The sequence below is a fragment of the Pantherophis guttatus genome, chromosome 6, assembly GCF_059756535.1.
Source record: "Pantherophis guttatus breed Tessera chromosome 6, ASM5975653v1, whole genome shotgun sequence".
Lineage (NCBI taxonomy): Eukaryota > Metazoa > Chordata > Lepidosauria > Squamata > Colubridae > Pantherophis > Pantherophis guttatus.
In genome coordinates, this window is record NC_142068.1 from 2,356,860 (window position 1) to 2,378,083 (window position 21,224).

Here is a 21,224-nt window from a genome sequence, read left to right on the forward strand (position 1 = left end):
CTGCGTTGAGTTGTACATATCAAAAAGCAGAATAAAAATATGAAATAATAATATCAGCCTTGAACATTGGCTCCACCTGTTATCTGTTACAGGTAGTCCTCGACTCACGGCCACAATTGAGGCCAACATTTCTGTTGCTAAGCGAGACCAATGTTAAGTGAACTTTGCCTCGTTTTGCGACCTTTTGCAACCTTTTTATGACCGTTTTTACCACAGTTGTTAAGTGAACCACTGCAGTTGTTAGGTTAGTTCCACAAGTTGTTAGATGAATCTGTCTTCATATACAGGTACGTAGTCCTCGATGTACGACCACAGTTGAGTCCAAAACTTACGTTGCTGAGTGAAAAATTTGTTAAGCGAGTTTGTCCCATTTTACGACTGTTCTTGCCGTAGTTGTTAAGTGGATTTCTGGAGTTGTTATGATAGTAATGGTGCAATGGTGAAAAATGGGTCATTAGTCATTTTTTTTAACAGTGTTGTTGTAACTTTGAACGGTCATTAAATGAACCGTCGTAAATTGAGGACTATCCATAATCTTGTCTAATTCAAGGAAATTTATCAAGCTGTGGTCTGGCGGTTATGTTTTCCTGCCTTTTAAGAAATAAATTGAATTTTTAGTCGAGATGCAACCATATTAAATATCACAGCTTCAGATTTTACGGGATAGAACAAAAGAGACAAAAAAAAAACACCTCCTGAAAGAAACAGAAAAAAATAAGCAGAAAGACAAAAAAAGAAAAAAGAGTTTTTCTTCAGAATTGGACAACCCTGTATATTTTTTATTCGATAATAAATCCCTTTAAGTTCAGAAAGAAACATTTTTACGGAAATGAGCACAAAAGGCGAAACAATGATGATTAATTCACCCATCAATTTGATTGTTCAGGTTTAATTAAGCATATTGTCTCCCACATGCTTTAAAAGCTTGCTTTTTTCCCTTGCAGTCCTACCTAAAATATATAAATATATATTGCACGACGCAATTGTTCCTCTTGGTGAAGGACAAGGAAGCTCCAATGCTTTGCAGACGCAGGTACAGTCAAAAAAGTCAAAATGGCAGCCACGACGGCCCAATCGAAACTCCGCCCATCACAGAAGCCCCTTGTGGTCTCCACTTCTGTCCGTCAAATTCGCGACCCAAAAAGAAAGAAAGATGGGAGATTTGCTTGGAGACCCTGGACGAGAAAATTGGGGTGTCTCTGGAATCCTGCTTGAACCCCGAAATCTGTTAGTATCAAATAAATGCATTATTTGCTTATAATTGAGAAGTGTGCCATTCGGAACAAACACAGTTTTGGGGAAAAAAGAGGAAAGTAATCCCGTTTATTTAATTTATCTGTCATCCATCTCTCTATCCAGCGACACTGGCAGCTTACAACATCATATAAACTAGAATAAAAACTAGAATTAAAATGAAGAAAAATTGGGCTTGGGTTAGACATATATGCCTAGGCACGTTGCCCTATCATACGTTGAAATAAATATATCATACATGCACCCCTACAATAAATGCCCGAAACTTTGAGACCAGGAGCCTTTAAGTAAAAGTGACTTACGTCCGTTTTTCACACTTACGACCATTGCAGCACCCCCCCCGAGTCACGTGATCAAAATTCAGAAGCTTGGCAACTGGCGTGAACTTATGACAGTTGCAACCCAGGATCATATGTTCCCATTTTGCGACCTTCTGACAAGCAAAGTCAATGGGGAAGCCAGATTCACTTAACAACCGGGTTACTCACTTAACAACTGCAGTGATTCGCTTAACAACAGTGGCAAGGAAGGTCATAAAGTGAGACAAAACTCACTTAACAACCGTCTCAGTTAGCTATGGAAATGTTGGGCTGTTGCCGTTAAGTTGAGGACTTTAAACTAAAAAAAAAAATAGATCAATTTAAATAAATAAAATCTGTCACTCAGAATCACTCAGGACAGCGGCATATAAATTGAATCAAGAAATAACTAAAAAGGGATAAAAATGTGAGGCCCACTAAAAGATCAATTATTTTTGGGAATTGCTAAACCTTGAAATGGAGGCATTCCTAAAGTAAGGAGGGGGCTCCCTCGTTAACAGGGTCCCGGGTTCAAATGGCGCACAACTGACGAATCTTTTTGAGAATGTTTTAAAAATATTTTTGCAAGAACTTTTGCAGGAAAGGCCCGGCCAGAGAACAAATCTGGTTTCAATGTTGTTGTCAGCTGAGATTCATCTGCGATAAGGCAGTTCTGGAGAAGTAGCTGAGAACGCTGCAGCCTCATTCTTTCCTCCCACTTCTTATGGGTTGCAATAAGTGTTTTCTCAACGTTGATAGCTTTCCCACGTGTGGACTTCAACTCCCAGAATTCCTCCGGCTGCTCCTAATTCTACCACAATACAGCAGTGTGTCTCAATTTTGCTAGCATTAAAATAGGTGGAGTTCAACTCCCAGAATCCACCCATCGTAAAGCATTGCTGGCTGGGGGATTCTGGGAGTTGAAGTCCACCCATCTTAAAGCATTGCTGGCTGGGGGATTCTGGGAGTTGAAGTCCACCCATCTTAAAGCAATGCTGGCTGGGGGATTCTGGGAGTTGAAGTCCACCCATCTTAAAGCAATGCTGGCTGGGGAATTCTGGGATTCGAAGTCCACCCATCTTCCAGTATTTGAGGGGCTGCCCCAGAGAGGAGGAAGGGGGTCAATCTGTTTTCCAAAGCAAATGAAGGCCAGACAAGGAATCATGGATGGAAACTGACCAAGGAGAGAAATAAGGAGGAATTTTCTGACAGTGAGAACAATCAACCGATGGAACAGAAGTTGCCTTCGGAAGTTGTGGGAGCTCCATCACTGGAGGCTTTCAAGGAGAGACTGGGCTGCCCTCGGTCAGAAATGGTGTGGGGTCTCCTGCTTGGGTGGGGGTTGGACTAGATGACCTCCGAGGTCCCATCCAACTCTATTATTCTATATTCAGTGGAACAGAAGTTGCCTTCAGAAGTTGTGGGAGCTTCATCACTGGAGGCTTCCAAGAAGAGACTGAGCTGCCATATGTCAGAAATGGTGTAGGGTCTCCTGCTTGGGGGGGGTTGGACTAGATGACCTACGAGGTCCCTCCCAACTCTGTTAATCTGAAATTAAAATTTTCTGCCAATGAAATATTTCCACCCTTTTTGATGCCTCTGAAAAAAAATGACCAAGGGAATCACTTTTCAGAACTGGCTTCATTACGGTGAAAAGCAATAGCTGAAATAAAAATGGCAGGCTGGGCTGCTGCAGCTGAAAATGAAAATATGAGTCAAAAATCTGTTTCGAAAGGTTTATTGTGTAAGTTATAGAGCGACTTACGAGGAGGGGAAAACCCCGGGACATTCAGTGTCTGTGACTTGATTAATTCAGTGATATGAATTAATCATGGGGCCGTACGGGGAGTCCTCGACTTATAACCATTCATTTAGTGACGGTTCGAAGTCGGTCTCTCTTGATTTTATGATTTTATGGTTGATTTTAAATTTTGATATGGATTTTAAATTGATAAATTTTAAACTATGGGCCAAATTTAATTATTTTAAATCTATTTTTAATCGTACTTTATGTATAAATGTTTTATTTTGGCTGTTCACCGCCCTGAGTCCGAAAGGAGAACGGCGGTATAGAAATTTGAATAATAATAAATAAATAAATAAATAAATAAATAAATAAATAAATAAATAAATAAATAAATAAATAAAATGGCGCTGAAAAAAGGGACCAAAGACCATTTTTCACACCTATGACCATTCCGGTCTCATGTGATTTACATTCGGATGCTTGGCAACGGACTCACGTTTATGACCGTTGCGGTATCCCAGAGTCACGTGATCCCCTTTTGCGACCATCAAAGTCAATGGGGAACCCCGATTCGCTTAACAACCATTTTACTCACTTAACAACCGCAGTGATTCACTTAACAACCGGGGCAAGAAAAGTTGTGAAATGGGGCAAAACTCACTTAAGGCATTTCTCACTTAGGAACATAAACTCTGGGCTCAATTGTGGTCGTAAGTTGAGGAATGCCTGTTCGTGATTGGATGGATGGGTATCAAAGATTTATGATTACGTGCGCTAAATCCATCAGTGCTTGGCGACAGGTGTCAGTCAAGAGAGGCACATTTTGAATAAAATCTGGATGGATTTTCCCTCTCTAGCCCTCTCAAAAATTTTCAATGTCATAAAAACCTAACGAAGAGGAACAAGCCCAGAAAATCAGAAATAGAGAAACAAGGGAAAAAAGGGAACAAAAACAGAAATTGTAGAAATTGTGGCCTTTGGCCCAGCTTTCTATTGAACAATTGTCATCTGAAACTTTTTCCAAGGCCTCTAAATCTCATTTTTAATCTCCAAATCCTGAAATGCTCAATTCAGGGTTGTTTCTTTTTTCTTCTTTCAGAAAAAAAGTTTATATCAGGTTTCGGTCTTTTTTTTTTGTTTTTTAAAGTCTTTATGATTTTCTCTGTGACCGAACTGGTCAGTTTCACTACCTCTGCAAGTTCTGACAGTTTTAAAATCCTGTCTTCCACTCTAGGCTGCTTTTCCAATGTTTGGCATTGCAACAATCTTGCTGCGGTTACCGTGTACAATATTAATTTCCTATATTCCTTTTCCAATTCCTCTTTCCTAAAATCTAATTTTGGTTTCATCATGATGTTGGTCTGTACTAAGGTTTGCACGATAGTACAAAATGAAAGAGCTTCTAAATTCAGGTTCTAGGAACAGAGAAACCTGCAAAAATAAAAGATCATAATTGCTTGGAGTTGGGTGGCACATAAATTCAATATTATTATTGTTGTTACTGTTGTAATCCTAGTTAGATTCACAGCCTAAGACTGGTGGAAATTGAATAATTCCAGTCCTAATCAAGGACCTAAGAATTATTAAGGTAATCTTAAGAATATAAGCGATTCCAAGCTAAGTATTACCGTGTTTCCCCGAAAATAAGACCCTGTCTTATATTTTTTTGAACCCTGAAATAAGCGCTTGGCCTTATTGCCATGCGCTCAAAAGCCCGATTGGGTTTATTATCAGGGGAGGTCTTATTTGGGGGGAAAACAGGGTATTATTTTTTTGGTAAAACAAGGGTGTTATTTATTTGTTTGTTATTTTTATTATTATGTTAATATGCATAGTAAGCCCATGTTTGTTATACCATAAGTATGCATGGAAATATGCATAAAAATGCTGAATAAATACATAAATTATTATGGTTCGTTGCACAACCAGATGTTTAGGCTAGATTCGGCATTTCTGACCACCTGTCTGTATTCCCAAGGCAGATGTGGTTGTTAAAGGACTCGCTACTATTTTATGTTTTTCATTTTTATTGTATTGTACTTATTATTTTATTATTAGTATTATTATTGTAGTCCGTCAGCCATATGTTTAGACTGGAATGAACTATAAAAAAACACCTAGTAAATAAACAATTATGACACTGTCTCCTGGACACTTCCAACGTTAAAATTACATTCTCAAAAATACATCGCAATATTAAAAGTGCATTCGTATTGCATTATTAAAAAGCAAGGGTATCTTTTTTCCTTGCCCCGCTCTAAAACCAAGGAAATCAGTAGGTTTATTTCTGGGGAAGGGTCCTCTCAATTTTATTTTTTCATAATCATGGGTCTGCAGTTTTGCAGAGTTTGGAAACCTTCCCCTAAACGGCTCTTTTCTGAGAGGTTTTGCGTGGCATGAATTGATATTTCCGGATATCAATCTTACTTTGGGGGTCTGGAAGAAATTGGATAATCCAGCAGTTGGATGAAGATAGCGAAGGAATGAAAAGCAAAAAAAATCCCCATCAGATTTGCTGGTTACGAGGTTGCAGGTATTAAATTAACCAGTGGAACAACTTGCCACCAGAAGCTGTGCTCCATCACTGGAGATTTTTTAAAGAGGAAACTGGACAGCTACCTGTCTGAAATGGTAGAGGATCTCTTGCTTCGGCAGAGGGCTGGACTAGAAGACCTCCAAGGTCCCTTCCAGCTCTATTCTGATGAAATTAAATTAAATGGCAGGATGAAAGCTTTGCAGCCATCGATGGCCTTCCAGGAAAAAAAATAACAATTGTGACAGGGGGTCTTTTATTCCGTGGTGGATCAGACAAATATCAAAGCGCATTTACCTGTTAGTGCAATGCTACAGATGTGTTTCACTCAGCCACAAGATCATTTTGCAGATCAAACAAATATCAAAAATTACAACAAACAAACATTAACCTGATAATGTGATGCTGTACAGGCATATTTCGCTCAGCCACAAAATCCCTTTGCAAACGCTTGGGTGCCTTTCACTTCTGCAACTCCGTCACTTTCTCTTTGTAAAGGTGCAATTGTGTGCAGACCGAGGTGAGCATCACAGCCAAACTTTCACAAACGGGGCTCGGAGAGGGGAGGGGGGAAAAAAATCAGCCGCCTCTTTGATGGGTCATTTACATGTATTAATTGGTTCTCCGCTGCGATTCGTGCCGGACCGGTCTTAAAAATTCAGAGTTTCTGTCAAAAAAAAAAAAGGAAGAAGAACAAATTGACTTTCCAGAAACAAAACCTTGCTAGAAATGAGCAAATGTCTCCCCAGATGTTGATAAAATTTCATGCTTTCCTTTTGAATGTGTCTGACTTTCAATGCAGTAATAATAAAGATAATAATAATAATAATAATAATAATAATAATAATAATAATAATAATAATAATGTGGCAGTACAGGTACTCCTTCACTTATGACCACAATTGAACCCAGTATTTATGCTGTGAGACATTTGTTAAGTGAGTTTTGCCCCGTTTTACGACCTTTCTTGCCATGGTTGTTAAGTGAATCGATGCAGTTGTTAAATGAACAACACGGTTGTTAAGTGAATCTGGCTTTCCCCATTGACTTTGCCCGTCAGAAGGTCGCAAAAGCAGATCACGTGACTGCGGGACTCTGCAACCGTCATAAATAAATAAATGTTTTAATTGGTAGTGAGTTTTAATTGGGCCAAATTTATATATCTTTTAATTGTTTTTTAATATTTGTCCTGCATGTTTTTTAATTCTGGCTGTACACCGCCCTGAGTCCTCAGGGAGAAGGGCAGTATAGAAATTCAATAATAAATAAATAAATAAATAAATAAATAAATAAATAAATAAATACAAGTCAGTTGCCAAGCATCTGAATTTAAAGCACGTGGTTGTGGGAATGCTTCCACGGTCGTAAGTGTGGAAAACGGTCACTTTTTTCAGCGCCTTATGGTCACTAAACGTACCGTTGTAAGTCGAGTATATCTGGAGAGAGCAGAAGAGAAGAGAAAGAACTGGAGAAGATAAAAGAAATCCTGAAAATTGTAGTAGAACGACTGTGGCAAAAGAAAGCAAAGAGGTTGTACCAATAATAAGAGGCACCTTGGGTCCAATCCCAAAACATCTGGAGATTCACTTGAACACCAGCGGCATTGACAAATTCACCATCGGTCAATTACAAACGACAGCTCCGCTCAGAACAGCTTCCATCCATCCCAGCAACCTGCAACACTATCAAACCACAACATTTGCCCATCCCAAGTCCTTGGGAAGGACTCAAGAGATGGATAAAAATGTGAAATCTGGCCTACACATCTGGCTGACTGTGTAACAGAACCACTTGAGCTCCAGTGGCATTGACAAAATCCCCATCAATCAATTGCAAAAGGCAGCTGGACTCGGAACAGCTGACATCCTGCAATGAGATCCTTAACCCCATCCAATATCCACTTGGAAAGAACTCGATAGGTAGATAAAAAAGCCAAATCCAGTCTAAATAGTTAGTTAACTAGGCACTGAACCATAATAATAACAACGGGGGGCATTGACAAAAATCGCCGTCAGTCAATTGCAAAAGGCAGCTTCACTCAGAGCAGTTTACGTCCTGCTAGGAGATCATGGACACCCACTCAAACATCCACATCTGGTTATCCCAGTCCTTGGCAAGGACTCGATAAGTGTACGAAAAGGCCAAATCCAGTCTGAACATCTGGTGCGGGCTGTGCAATCAACAACAATCATGCAACCTCTCAAACCCCAACGGCATTGACAAAATCCGCATCGGTCAATTGCATAAAGGCAGCTTGACTCGGAACAGCTGACAACCCTTTCAAATATTATTAGACAACATCTGTCTATCCCAGATCCTTGGGCAGGATTCGCCAGGTGGACAAAAAAAATGCCAAAAACATCTGGCTGACTCTGTGACCCACAATAACAATAACCCCTTGAAGAGCTGCCCTTGGCCAAATCAGCACGAGTCCTTTAATAACATTGCATTAAGCAACATCTGCCTAAGTCCTTAGGAAGGGCTCGATAGGTAGATTAATGTGCCGAATCCAATCTAAACGTCTGGCTGACTGTGCTAACAAACCGTCATTTATTCAAGATATATATTGCCTGACCTCCAGTGTGGTTGTTTCTTCCCAATGCCCCTTAACCATGGAAGCTCTTTCCAATCTTTGCAAACAAGCATTAAATCATCCCAACAGTTGTAATCCAAAAACCAGTTTAAGTGTGTGTGTGTGTGTGTTTTTTTTTTAAGCTGCTGCTTGCCCACAAGCCCATGTCGGCTTGTTTGGGGTTTGACCTGTCGTGTGAACCCAGCTATGCTCGTCAGTGCCCATTCCGACATCCCAGGCCATTGCATTCAATGAGTTAATACACTGGTTGAATCCTGGGATGGTCGGCAGTCCTCCGGAGCTGGCTGTTGAGGGAGCCAAGTTAAAACGGAAGGCATTCGAAGCTGAAAATGAAAGTTTTAAGCCCGGAGGCAACTTTTAGCAAAACAAGGCCACCGAACCAGCGAGTTTTATTCCTTGCAGGGAAGGATGGATAGCTTGGACAGGCCCTTGAAAAGCCAGACATACCTGTTTAAAAAGATCCACCTTGACTTTTGAGGATTTGATGTGTAGCTTCCAAGGGCCGATTCCCTCCAGTTATTTATTTATTTATTTTTGCACCGTAGCCTGTTAAAAATATTTCGGGCTACGTGGTAGCCCAGCAAAATCAAAGCAGCTGGGTTAAAAGGAATTTTTTATTTCTAAAAAAAAAAAAATTAAATTAAATATTGTATTTAATTTGTGTTTCTCTGCATCGGTAACTTTTGCATAGTTTTAAGAGGAAGAGGAGTCTGCAGGGGGAAAATTCGAGGCATGAAAATGAACATTCTAATTTGCCTTAATTCCTAATTTGTTAAGATACGGGTGGGAGAGGGTCCTTTCCTTTGGTGGGTGTGGGTCAGTGATGGGTGCTGAGTTTCCATGGAATATTTTTATGTATTGATTTGATTCCCATAGCTGGCTGCATCAGCTGGATTTTTCTGGCGAAAGGGATTTGTCGTCCACGGAACTCTATATTTATTTATTAAATTGGCAATCAGTTATATATATATATATATTTGCTTTCTTCTTTTATCGTAGGTTTTGTGTGTATTTTTTTTTTTATGTATTTTTCTTCAACCGGGTATTTTCCTATGTAACCAAGTTTGCAGCCATAGCTCAGTGAAATATCATCCACATATCAGTGATAGTGGATGTGATTTCATTGACTATGGCTGCAAACTTGGTTACGTAGGAAAATACCCGGTTGAAGAAAAATACATATCATATGTGTGTGTGTGTGTGTGTGTGTGTGTGTGTGTATGTATATTGTCAGATTAGCCAAGTGCTGGCAAAAATAATTCCCAACTCACTCGAGAACATATGCAATGCAAACGGATACAAAACAAAGTTAGAATTTATTTATTTCTCTGTTCATTGCTGTGAGCAATGCATAAATCAAAGAAAATGCATTAAAAATGTGTGTGTATATATATATATACACACATAGGCATATAATCCATATTTTTTTATTTAAACAGAAGTATCAACCTAGAGCCAAAGCTCTCTGGATAGTTTACAATAAACACATAGAAAAGAAACAACAACAGAAAAAATACAATTTGAATGCAATTCTGAATCTTAAATTAATTTTAATATTTTAATGTGAATGTTGTTGTTTATATATTAATTCCATGGTACGTCCCTCTCTGAGAAAGACGGGTGGTTAAGAAATAGGAAATATGAAATAAATCAAATCAATATCAAATCAAAATCAATACGATATCAAATCAAAGTCAATTCAGAGTCATCTTACAAAACGGGGAGCAGAGAGGTGATATAGCCAAATCTAAAATATTGTTTCTAGAGCATTTCAGCACTTGCAAAGACTCGGATTTCAGGAGGAGCCGATGGAAAATACGAGCTCTGTGTGCCAGATTAATAGCTATAAATACGATTGAAATAAAGTTTCTGAAGCTTAAATTAATTTTCATATTTTAATGGGAGTGTTATAGGTTGTTCATATATACTGCTCAAAAAAAAATAAAGGGAACACAAGCAGAAGATATGTGAGATCTGAATGAATGAAATAGCCTTATTAAATACTTTGTTCTTTACATACAGTAGTTTATACACTGCTCAAACAACTAAAGGGGACCCAAAATTACTGTATGTAACAAACAAAGTATTTAATAAGGCTATTTCATTCATTCAGATCTCGGATGTCTTCTGCTTGTGTTCCTTTTATTTTTTTGAGCAGTATATATTGATTGCATAGCATGCCGTCCTTAGCCCCTCTCTGAGAGAGATGGACGATGAAGAAATAAGACGTCTAAATAAATAACAGATCGACTCAAACATAATAATGCAAAGTCATCTTACAAAACAGATAAGAGAGTGAGGGGACAAGTCAGATCTAAAAGACTGCTTAATGAACACACCATTCGAATGCGATTAAAAGAAAATACCCTTCCCAAATAGTCACACGTCCGAAGCGTTCTTAGAAGACAGCATGATGAAATAAGATTAAAATGTCAACCGTCGTCCCAAATTTTAACATTCAGTGTCTCCTGTTGGGCACCGCAACATGGACAAAAATCCTGCAGAAATCTGTTTTGCCTGCACTGCTGACTGTCAAGCAAAGTGACCGCCCGATCTAAAACATCATTTTTAATTAATATACAATTCAATAACAATTAACTAAAATAGCCCCTGTACATTCATATACAGGTGGTCCTCGACTTGCAACTGTTTAGTGACCGTTCGAAGTTATGGCGCCACCGGAAAAAATGACTTATGATTAGTTTTCCCACGTACGACCGTTGCAGTGTCCCCGTAGTCACGTGATCAAACTTAAGGGCTCGGCAACTGGCATGTACTTATGACGGCTGCAGCGTCACCTTTTGTGACCTTTCGACGAGCAATGAGGAAGCCAGATTCACTTAACAACCTGTGTTAGTAACTTAATAACGGCAGTGATTCCACTTAACAACTGTGCCAAGAAAAGTTGTAAAAACAGGGCAAAACTCCCTTAATCAATGTTTTCACTTAGCAGTGAAAAATTTGGGCTCGATTGTGGTCATAAGCTGAGGAATATACCTCTATACGAAGCATCTTTAGGAGACAGCATGAAAAAAGCCAAGATTATAAATTCAAACAACATCCCAAATTTTAACCGTCTCCTCCCAGGGACCACAATAACAGCTTGCCTCCAGAATTTGTGAATGCTTCAACACTGGAGGTTTTTAAGAAGAGGTTGGATAAACATTTGGCTGAAGTGGTGTAGGGTTTCCTGCCTAAGTAGGGGGTTGGACTAGAAGACCTCCAAGGTCCCCTCCGACTCTTGTTATTCTATTCTATTCTATTCTATTCTATTTTCATTTTCTATATTCTACTATTCTCTTCTCTTCTATTCCTTTTTCTCTTCTATTCTCATTTTCTATATTCTATTCTATTCTATTCTATTCTTATTCCTTTTTCTATTCCATTCTCATTTTCTATATTCTACTATTCTATTCTCTTCTCTTCCTTTTTCTCTTCTCTTCTATTTTCATTTTCTATATTCTACTATTCTATTCTATTCCTTTTTCTCTTCTATTCTCATTTTCTCTTCTCTTCTATTCTATTCTATTCCTTTTTGTATTCTATTCTCATTTTCTATATTCTACTATTCTCTTCTCTTCTCATTTTCTATATTCTACTATTCTCTTCTCTTCTATTCCTTTTTCTCTTCTCTTCTCTTCTCATTTTCTATATTCTACTATTCTATTCTATTGTATTCCTTTTTCTATTCTATTCTCATTTTCTATATTCTACTATTCTCTTCTCTTCTATTCATTTTTCTATTCTATTGTATTCTCATTTTCTATATTCTACTCTCTTCTCTTCTCTTCTCTTCTCTTCTCTTCTCTTCTCTTCTCTTCTATTCTATTCTCTTCTATTCTATTCTCAATAACACAGAGGCCAAATCCTGCAAAATCAGTTTGCTTTCAATGATCTCAAACCCTTGGCAAACACACAGATTTTATTATGCACCATCATGACAAGTTTGTTTTCGCCGATATTGCAACGGCTGACGCGGAGAGGTCCTCCTTTCGCTCCTCCTTAGCCAAGGACAAAAAGAAGAGGAGCCAGAGAGCAAAGAGATGGTTAGCTTGAGGACAATAAAAAAGAAAGAAAGAAAGAAAAAAATAAACCTCCATCATTTTTTAAAATAATGACAAGCCCACGTGATGTTTACCAGCCCTAGAGCAAACGTGCAGTGAAACCGCTCAGTATCAAGCCAGATAAAATCTTAATTTTTAACACCTCCTGCAGCCTCTGGCTGATGTTTCGATGCTACAATCACCCCCCCCAAAAAAATATGAAATAGACATCCTTTCCTCCTGTAAAACCCACTGCCGTGCTGCTAATGGTAACCCCAAATTCACCCTCCATCCCACCAAAGAATGGAGCCAAGTTTGACTTCTCGAAGAGAAAAAAAAAATTATGATGCTCCCTTGGCTAAAATTTGCGGAGAGAACAACGACAACCAAAAGAAAAAGAAAACCAGATTTAATTTGGAACCTCAGCTCCCCGGGAAACAAGCCTTATGAAAGCAGCTGAGTGCGAAACACACGCGTGTGAGATGGCTTAATTGGCGTTGACGGGGTTAAGAAAAGTGTGAGGTTTCATCCCACGTGCAAACTCGATGAGGCTGTATAATATTGCACGGCATTCGTTAGCAAACAGGTCTCGTGTTTCTAGAGGAGAAGGATGAAACTTCGGGGTTCGAGGGCCGTGATGGCGACCACAGGTGCCACAAGTGGCACGTTGAGCCATATCAGTGGGCACGCGAGCTCAGCTCCGGCACGCATGCGTCGGCCGGCCAGCTAATTTTCGGGCCTTCTGAGCCCACCAGAAGTCAGGAAACATGCTGTTTGACTCCGGAGGGCCTCCGGGGAGGTGGGGAAGGCTGTTTTTGCCCTCCCCAGGTGCCTAGAAAAGCTCTGGAGCCTGGGGAGAGTAAAAAACGGGCCTACCGGGCCATCACGTGCCAAAAGCGGGGGGGAACATAGGGCGCATAGAATTATGGATGTGGGCACACGTGCATGTGACCCTCCCCCCCTGTACTCCCCCCGCTTTTGGCACGTGATGGCAAAATGTTCTAGGCAGTGGTGGGATTCAAATAATTTAACAACCTGTTCTCTGCCCTCATGATTGCTTCCAAAACAACCAGTTCACCAAACTGCTCAGAAAGTTAACAACCGGTTCTCCTGAAGTGCTGCGAACTGGCTGAATCCCACCACTGGTTCTAGTTTGACAGAGAATAACAGAGCTGGAAGGGACCTTGGAGGTCTTCTAGTCCAGCCCCCTGTTCGAGCAGGACACCCTAAGCCAGGGGTCAGCAACCTGCGGCTCCTTGAGCCGCATGCGGCTCTTTGGGCCCTTTGCTGTGGCTCCCTGTCAGGTGATCCCACCATTGGCTGGCTCCGCCCCTCGCCCTCCCCTCCCAGTCACTCCTCGCCTGGCCTGAGAAAGTAAGGATGGATGGCAGGGGATGGAGAAGCGGCCAGGGCAGAGACATAGACAGGTACAGAGAGAGGGGGAGAGAGAGAGACATAGAGAGATACAGAGAGAGGGGGAGAGAGAGAGACATAGAGAGATACAGAGAGAGGGGGAGAGAGAGAGACATAGAGAGATACAGAGAGAGGGGAAGAGAGAGACACATAGAGAGATACAGAGAGAGGGGGAGAGAGAGAGACATAGAGAGATACAGAGAGAGGGGGAGAGAGAGAGACATAGAGAGATACAGAGAGAGGGGGAGAGAGAGAGACATAGAGAGATACAGAGAGAGGGGGAGAGAGAGAGACATAGAGAGATACAGAGAGAGGGGAAGAGAGAGAGACAGAGAGAGATACAGAGAGAGAGACATAGAGAGATACAGAGAGAGGGTGAGAGAGAGAGAGACATAGAGAGATACAGAGAGAGGGTGAGAGAGAGACACAGAGAGATACAGAGAGAGGGGGAGAGAGAGAGAGACATAGAGAGATACAGAGAGAGGGTGAGAGAGAGACACACAGAGAGATACAGAGAGAGGGGAAGAGAGAGAGACAGAGAGAGATACAGAGAGAGGGGAAGAGAGAGAGACAGAGAGATACAGAGAGAGGGTGAGAGAGAGAGAGTCATAGAGAGATACAGAGAGAGGGTGAGAGAGAGAGAGACATAGAGAGATACAGAGAGAGGGTGAGAGAGAGAGAGACATAGAGAGATACAGAGAGAGGGTGAGAGAGAGACACAGAGAGATACAGAGAGAGGGGGAGAGAGAGAGAGACATAGAGAGATACAGAGAGAGGGTGAGAGAGAGACACACAGAGAGATACAGAGAGAGGGGAAGAGAGAGAGACAGAGAGAGATACAGAGAGAGGGGAAGAGAGAGAGACAGAGAGATACAGAGAGAGGGGAAGAGAGAGAGACAGAGAGAGATACAGAGAGAGAGACATAGAGAGATACAGAGAGAGGGTGAGAGAGAGAGAGACATAGAGAGATACAGAGAGAGGGTGAGAGAGAGACACAGAGAGATACAGAGAGAGGGGGAGAGAGAGAGAGTCATAGAGAGATACAGAGAGAGGGTGAGAGAGAGAGAGACATAGAGAGATACAGAGAGAGGGTGAGAGAGAGAGAGACATAGAGAGATACAGAGAGAGGGTGAGAGAGAGACACAGAGAGATACAGAGAGAGGGGGAGAGAGAGAGAGACATAGAGAGATACAGAGAGAGGGTGAGAGAGAGACACACAGAGAGATACAGAGAGAGGGGAAGAGAGAGAGACAGAGAGATACAGAGAGAGGGGAAGAGAGAGAGACAGAGAGAGATACAGAGAGAGAGACATAGAGAGATACAGAGAGAGGGTGAGAGAGAGAGACATAGAGAGATACAGAGAGAGGGTGAGAGAGAGACACAGAGAGATACAGAGAGAGGGGGAGAGAGAGAGAGACATAGAGAGATACAGAGAGAGGGTGAGAGAGAGACACACAGAGAGATACAGAGAGAGGGGAAGAGAGAGAGACAGAGAGAGATACAGAGAGAGGGGAAGAGAGAGAGACAGAGAGATACAGAGAGAGGGGAAGAGAGAGAGACAGAGAGAGATACAGAGAGAGAGACATAGAGAGATACAGAGAGAGGGGGAGAGAGAGAGAGACATAGAGAGATACAGAGAGAGGGGAAGAGAGAGAGACAGAGAGATACAGAGAGAGGGGAAGAGAGAGAGACAGAGAGAGATACAGAGAGAGGGGAAGAGAGAGAGACAGAGAGATACAGAGAGAGGGGAAGAGAGAGAGACAGAGAGAGATACAGAGAGAGAGACACAGAGAGATACAGAGAGAGGGTGAGAGAGAGAGAGACATAGAGAGATACAGAGAGAGGGTGAGAGAGAGACACAGAGAGATACAGAGAGAGGGGGAGAGAGAGAGAGACATAGAGAGATACAGAGAGAGGGTGAGAGAGAGACACACAGAGAGATACAGAGAGAGGGGAAGAGAGAGAGACAGAGAGAGATACAGAGAGAGGGGAAGAGAGAGAGACAGAGAGATACAGAGAGAGGGGGAGAGAGAGAGACATAGAGAGATACAGAGAGAGGGTGAGAGAGAGACACACAGAGAGATACAGAGAGAGGGGAAGAGAGAGAGACAGAGAGAGATACAGAGAGAGGGGAAGAGAGAGAGACAGAGAGATACAGAGAGAGGGTGAGAGAGAGAGAGACATAGAGAGATACAGAGAGAGGGTGAGAGAGAGACACAGAGAGATACAGAGAGAGGGGGAGAGAGAGAGAGACATAGAGAGATACAGAGAGAGGGGAAGAGAGAGAGACAGAGAGATACAGAGAGAGGTTGAGAGAGAGAGAGACATAGAGAGATACAGAGAGAGGGTGAGAGAGAGAGAGACATAGAGAGATACAGAGAGAGGGTGAGAGAGACACACAGAGAGATACAGAGAGAGGGGAAGAGAGAGAGACAGAGAGAGATACAGAGAGAGGGGAAGAGAGAGAGACAGAGAGATACAGAGAGAGGGGGAGAGAGAGAGAGACATAGAGAGATACAGAGAGAGGGTGAGAGAGAGACACACAGAGAGATACAGAGAGAGGGGAAGAGAGAGAGACAGAGAGAGATACAGAGAGAGGGGAAGAGAGAGAGACAGAGAGATACAGAGAGAGGGTGAGAGAGAGAGAGACATAGAGAGATACAGAGAGAGGGTGAGAGAGAGACACAGAGAGATACAGAGAGAGGGGGAGAGAGAGAGAGACATAGAGAGATACAGAGAGAGGGGAAGAGAGAGAGACAGAGAGATACAGAGAGAGGGTGAGAGAGAGAGAGACATAGAGAGATACAGAGAGAGGGTGAGAGAGAGAGAGACATAGAGAGATACAGAGAGAGGGTGAGAGAGACACACAGAGAGATACAGAGAGAGGGGAAGAGAGAGAGACAGAGAGAGATACAGAGAGAGGGGAAGAGAGAGAGACAGAGAGATACAGAGAGAGGGGAAGAGAGAGAGACAGAGAGAGATACAGAGAGAGAGACATAGAGAGATACAGAGAGAGGGGAAGAGAGAGACACATAGACAGATACAGAGAGAGGGGAAGAGAGAGACACATAGAGAGATACAGAGAGAGGGGAAGAGAGAGAGACAGAGAGAGATACAGAGAGAGGGGAAGAGAGAGAGACAGAGAGATACAGAGAGAGGGGAAGAGAGAGAGACAGAGAGAGATACAGAGAGAGAGACATAGAGAGATACAGAGAGAGGGGGAGAGAGAGAGAGACATAGAGAGATACAGAGAGAGGGGAAGAGAGAGAGACAGAGAGATACAGAGAGAGGGGAAGAGAGAGAGACAGAGAGAGATACAGAGAGAGGGGAAGAGAGAGAGACAGAGAGATACAGAGAGAGGGGAAGAGAGAGAGACAGAGAGAGATACAGAGAGAGAGACACAGAGAGATACAGAGAGAGGGTGAGAGAGAGAGAGACATAGAGAGATACAGAGAGAGGGTGAGAGAGAGACACAGAGAGATACAGAGAGAGGGGGAGAGAGAGAGAGACATAGAGAGATACAGAGAGAGGGTGAGAGAGAGACACACAGAGAGATACAGAGAGAGGGGAAGAGAGAGAGACAGAGAGAGATACAGAGAGAGGGGAAGAGAGAGAGACAGAGAGATACAGAGAGAGGGGGAGAGAGAGAGAGACATAGAGAGATACAGAGAGAGGGTGAGAGAGAGACACACAGAGAGATACAGAGAGAGGGGAAGAGAGAGAGACAGAGAGAGATACAGAGAGAGGGGAAGAGAGAGAGACAGAGAGATACAGAGAGAGGGTGAGAGAGAGAGAGACATAGAGAGATACAGAGAGAGGGTGAGAGAGAGACACAGAGAGATACAGAGAGAGGGGGAGAGAGAGAGAGACATAGAGAGATACAGAGAGAGGGGAAGAGAGAGAGACAGAGAGATACAGAGAGAGGGTGAGAGAGAGAGAGACATAGAGAGATACAGAGAGAGGGTGAGAGAGAGAGAGACATAGAGAGATACAGAGAGAGGGTGAGAGAGACACACAGAGAGATACAGAGAGAGGGGAAGAGAGAGAGACAGAGAGAGATACAGAGAGAGGGGAAGAGAGAGAGACAGAGAGATACAGAGAGAGGGGAAGAGAGAGAGACAGAGAGAGATACAGAGAGAGAGACATAGAGAGATACAGAGAGAGGGGAAGAGAGAGACACATAGACAGATACAGAGAGAGGGGAAGAGAGAGACACATAGAGAGATACAGAGAGAGGGGAAGAGAGAGAGACAGAGAGAGATACAGAGAGAGGGGAAGAGAGAGAGACAGAGAGAGATACAGAGAGAGGGGAAGAGAGAGAGACAGAGAGATACAGAGAGAGGGTGAGAGAGAGAGAGACATAGAGAGATACAGAGAGAGGGTGAGAGAGAGACACAGAGAGATACAGAGAGAGGGGGAGAGAGAGAGACATAGAGAGATACAGAGAGAGGGGAAGAGAGAGAGACAGAGAGATACAGAGAGAGGGTGAGAGAGAGAGAGACATAGAGAGATACAGAGAGAGGGTGAGAGAGAGAGACATAGAGAGATACAGAGAGAGGGTGAGAGAGACACACAGAGAGATACAGAGAGAGGGGAAGAGAGAGAGACAGAGAGAGATACAGAGAGAGGGGAAGAGAGAGAGACAGAGAGATACAGAGAGAGGGGAAGAGAGAGAGACAGAGAGAGATACAGAGAGAGAGACATAGAGAGATACAGAGAGAGGGGAAGAGAGAGACACATAGACAGATACAGAGAGAGGGGAAGAGAGAGACACATAGAGAGATACAGAGAGAGGGGAAGAGAGAGAGACAGAGAGAGATACAGAGAGAGGGGAAGAGAGAGAGACAGAGAGATACAGAGAGAGGGGAAGAGAGAGAGACAGAGAGAGATACAGAGAGAGAGACATAGAGAGATACAGAGAGAGGGGGAGAGAGAGAGAGACATAGAGAGATACAGAGAGAGGGGAAGAGAGAGAGACAGAGAGATACAGAGAGAGGGGAAGAGAGAGAGACAGAGAGAGATACAGAGAGAGGGGAAGAGAGAGATACAGAGAGAGGGGGAGAGAGAGAGAGACATAGAGAGATACAGAGAGAGGGGAAGAGAGAGAGACAGAGAGATACAGAGAGAGGGGAAGAGAGAGAGACAGAGAGAGATACAGAGAGAGGGGAAGAGAGAGAGACAGAGAGATACAGAGAGAGGGGAAGAGAGAGAGACAGAGAGAGATACAGAGAGAGAGACACAGAGAGATACAGAGAGAGGGTGAGAGAGAGAGACATAGAGAGATACAGAGAGAGGGTGAGAGAGAGACACAGAGAGATACAGAGAGAGGGGGAGAGAGAGAGAGACATAGAGAGATACAGAGAGAGGTTGAGAGAGAGACACACAGAGAGATACAGAGAGAGGGGAAGAGAGAGAGACAGAGAGAGATACAGAGAGAGGGGAAGAGAGAGAGACAGAGAGATACAGAGAGAGGGGGAGAGAGAGAGAGACATAGAGAGATACAGAGAGAGGGTGAGAGAGAGACACACAGAGAGATACAGAGAGAGGGTGAGAGAGAGAGAGACATAGAGAGATACAGAGAGAGGGTGAGAGAGAGACACAGAGAGATACAGAGAGAGGGGGAGAGAGAGAGAGACATAGAGAGATACAGAGAGAGGGGAAGAGAGAGAGACAGAGAGATACAGAGAGAGGGTGAGAGAGAGAGAGACATAGAGAGATACAGAGAGAGGGTGAGAGAGAGAGAGACATAGAGAGATACAGAGAGAGGGTGAGAGAGACACACAGAGAGATACAGAGAGAGGGGAAGAGAGAGAGACAGAGAGAGATACAGAGAGAGGGGAAGAGAGAGAGACAGAGAGATACAGAGAGAGGGGAAGAGAGAGAGACAGAGAGAGATACAGAGAGAGAGACATAGAGAGATACAGAGAGAGGGGAAGAGAGAGACACATAGACAGATACAGAGAGAGGGGAAGAGAGAGACACATAGAGAGATACAGAGAGAGGGGAAGAGAGAGAGACAGAGAGAGATACAGAGAGAGGGGAAGAGAGAGAGACAGAGAGATACAGAGAGAGGGGAAGAGAGAGAGACAGAGAGAGATACAGAGAGAGAGACATAGAGAGATACAGAGAGAGGGGGAGAGAGAGAGAGACATAGAGAGATACAGAGAGAGGGGAAGAGAGAGAGACAGAGAGATACAGAGAGAGGGGAAGAGAGAGAGACAGAGAGAGATACAGAGAGAGGGGAAGAGAGAGAGACAGAGAGATACAGAGAGAGGGGAAGAGAGAGAGACAGAGAGAGATACAGAGAGAGAGACACAGAGAGATACAGAGAGAGGGTGAGAGAGAGAGAGACATAGAGAGATACAGAGAGAGGGTGAGAGAGAGACACAGAGAGATACAGAGAGAGGGGGAGAGAGAGAGAGACATAGAGAGATACAGAGAGAGGGTGAGAGAGAGACACACAGAGAGATACAGAGAGAGGGGAAGAGAGAGAGACAGAGAGAGATACAGAGAGAGGGGAAGAGAGAGAGACAGAGAGATACAGAGAGAGGGGGAGAGAGAGAGAGACATAGAGAGATACAGAGAGAGGGTGAGAGAGAGACACACAGAGAGATACAGAGAGAGGGGAAGAGAGAGAGACAGAGAGAGATACAGAGAGAGGGGAAGAGAGAGAGACAGAGAGATACAGAGAGAGGGTGAGAGAGAGAGAGACATAGAGAGATACAGAGAGAGGGTGAGAGAGAGACACAGAGAGATACAGAGAGAGGGGGAGAGAGAGAGAGACATAGAGAGATACAGAGAGAGGGGAAGAGAGAGAGACAGAGAGAGGGTGAGAGAGAGAGAGACATAGAGAGATACAGAGAGAGGGTGAGAGAGAGAGAGACATAGAGAGATACAGAGAGAGGGTGAGAGAGACACACAGAGAGATACAGAGAGAGGGGAAGAGAGAGAGACAGAGAGAGATACAGAGAGAGGGGAAGAGAGAGAGACAGAGAGATACAGAGAGAGGGGAAGAGAGAGAGACAGAGAGAGATACAGAGAGAGAGACATAGAGAGATACAGAGAGAGGGGAAGAGAGAGACACATAGACAGATACAGAGAGAGGGGAAGAGAGAGACACATAGAGAGATACAGAGAGAGGGGAAGAGAGAGAGACAGAGAGAGATACAGAGAGAGGGGAAGAGAGAGAGACAGAGAGAGATACAGAGAGAGGGGAAGAGAGAGAGACAGAGAGATACAGAGAGAGGGTGAGAGAGAGAGAGACATAGAGAGATACAGAGAGAGGGTGAGAGAGAGACACAGAGAGATACAGAGAGAGGGGGAGAGAGAGAGAGACATAGAG

General features: G+C 43.1%; 1 long non-coding RNA gene across 1 annotated transcript in view; it reads right to left on the reverse strand.

Annotated features, from left to right (window-relative positions):
- Positions 1–758: 758 nt before the first annotated feature.
- LOC117659515 (uncharacterized) overlaps positions 759–21,224 on the reverse strand; it is a 33,534-nt gene continuing 13,068 nt past the window's right edge. Inside the window, exons 2-3 of the long non-coding RNA XR_009620797.2 lie at positions 6,225–6,500; positions 759–1,225 (exon numbers count right to left, since the gene is read on the reverse strand). This is a non-coding gene — a long non-coding RNA (uncharacterized LOC117659515). The remainder of the gene's footprint in view (positions 1,226–6,224; positions 6,501–21,224) is intronic.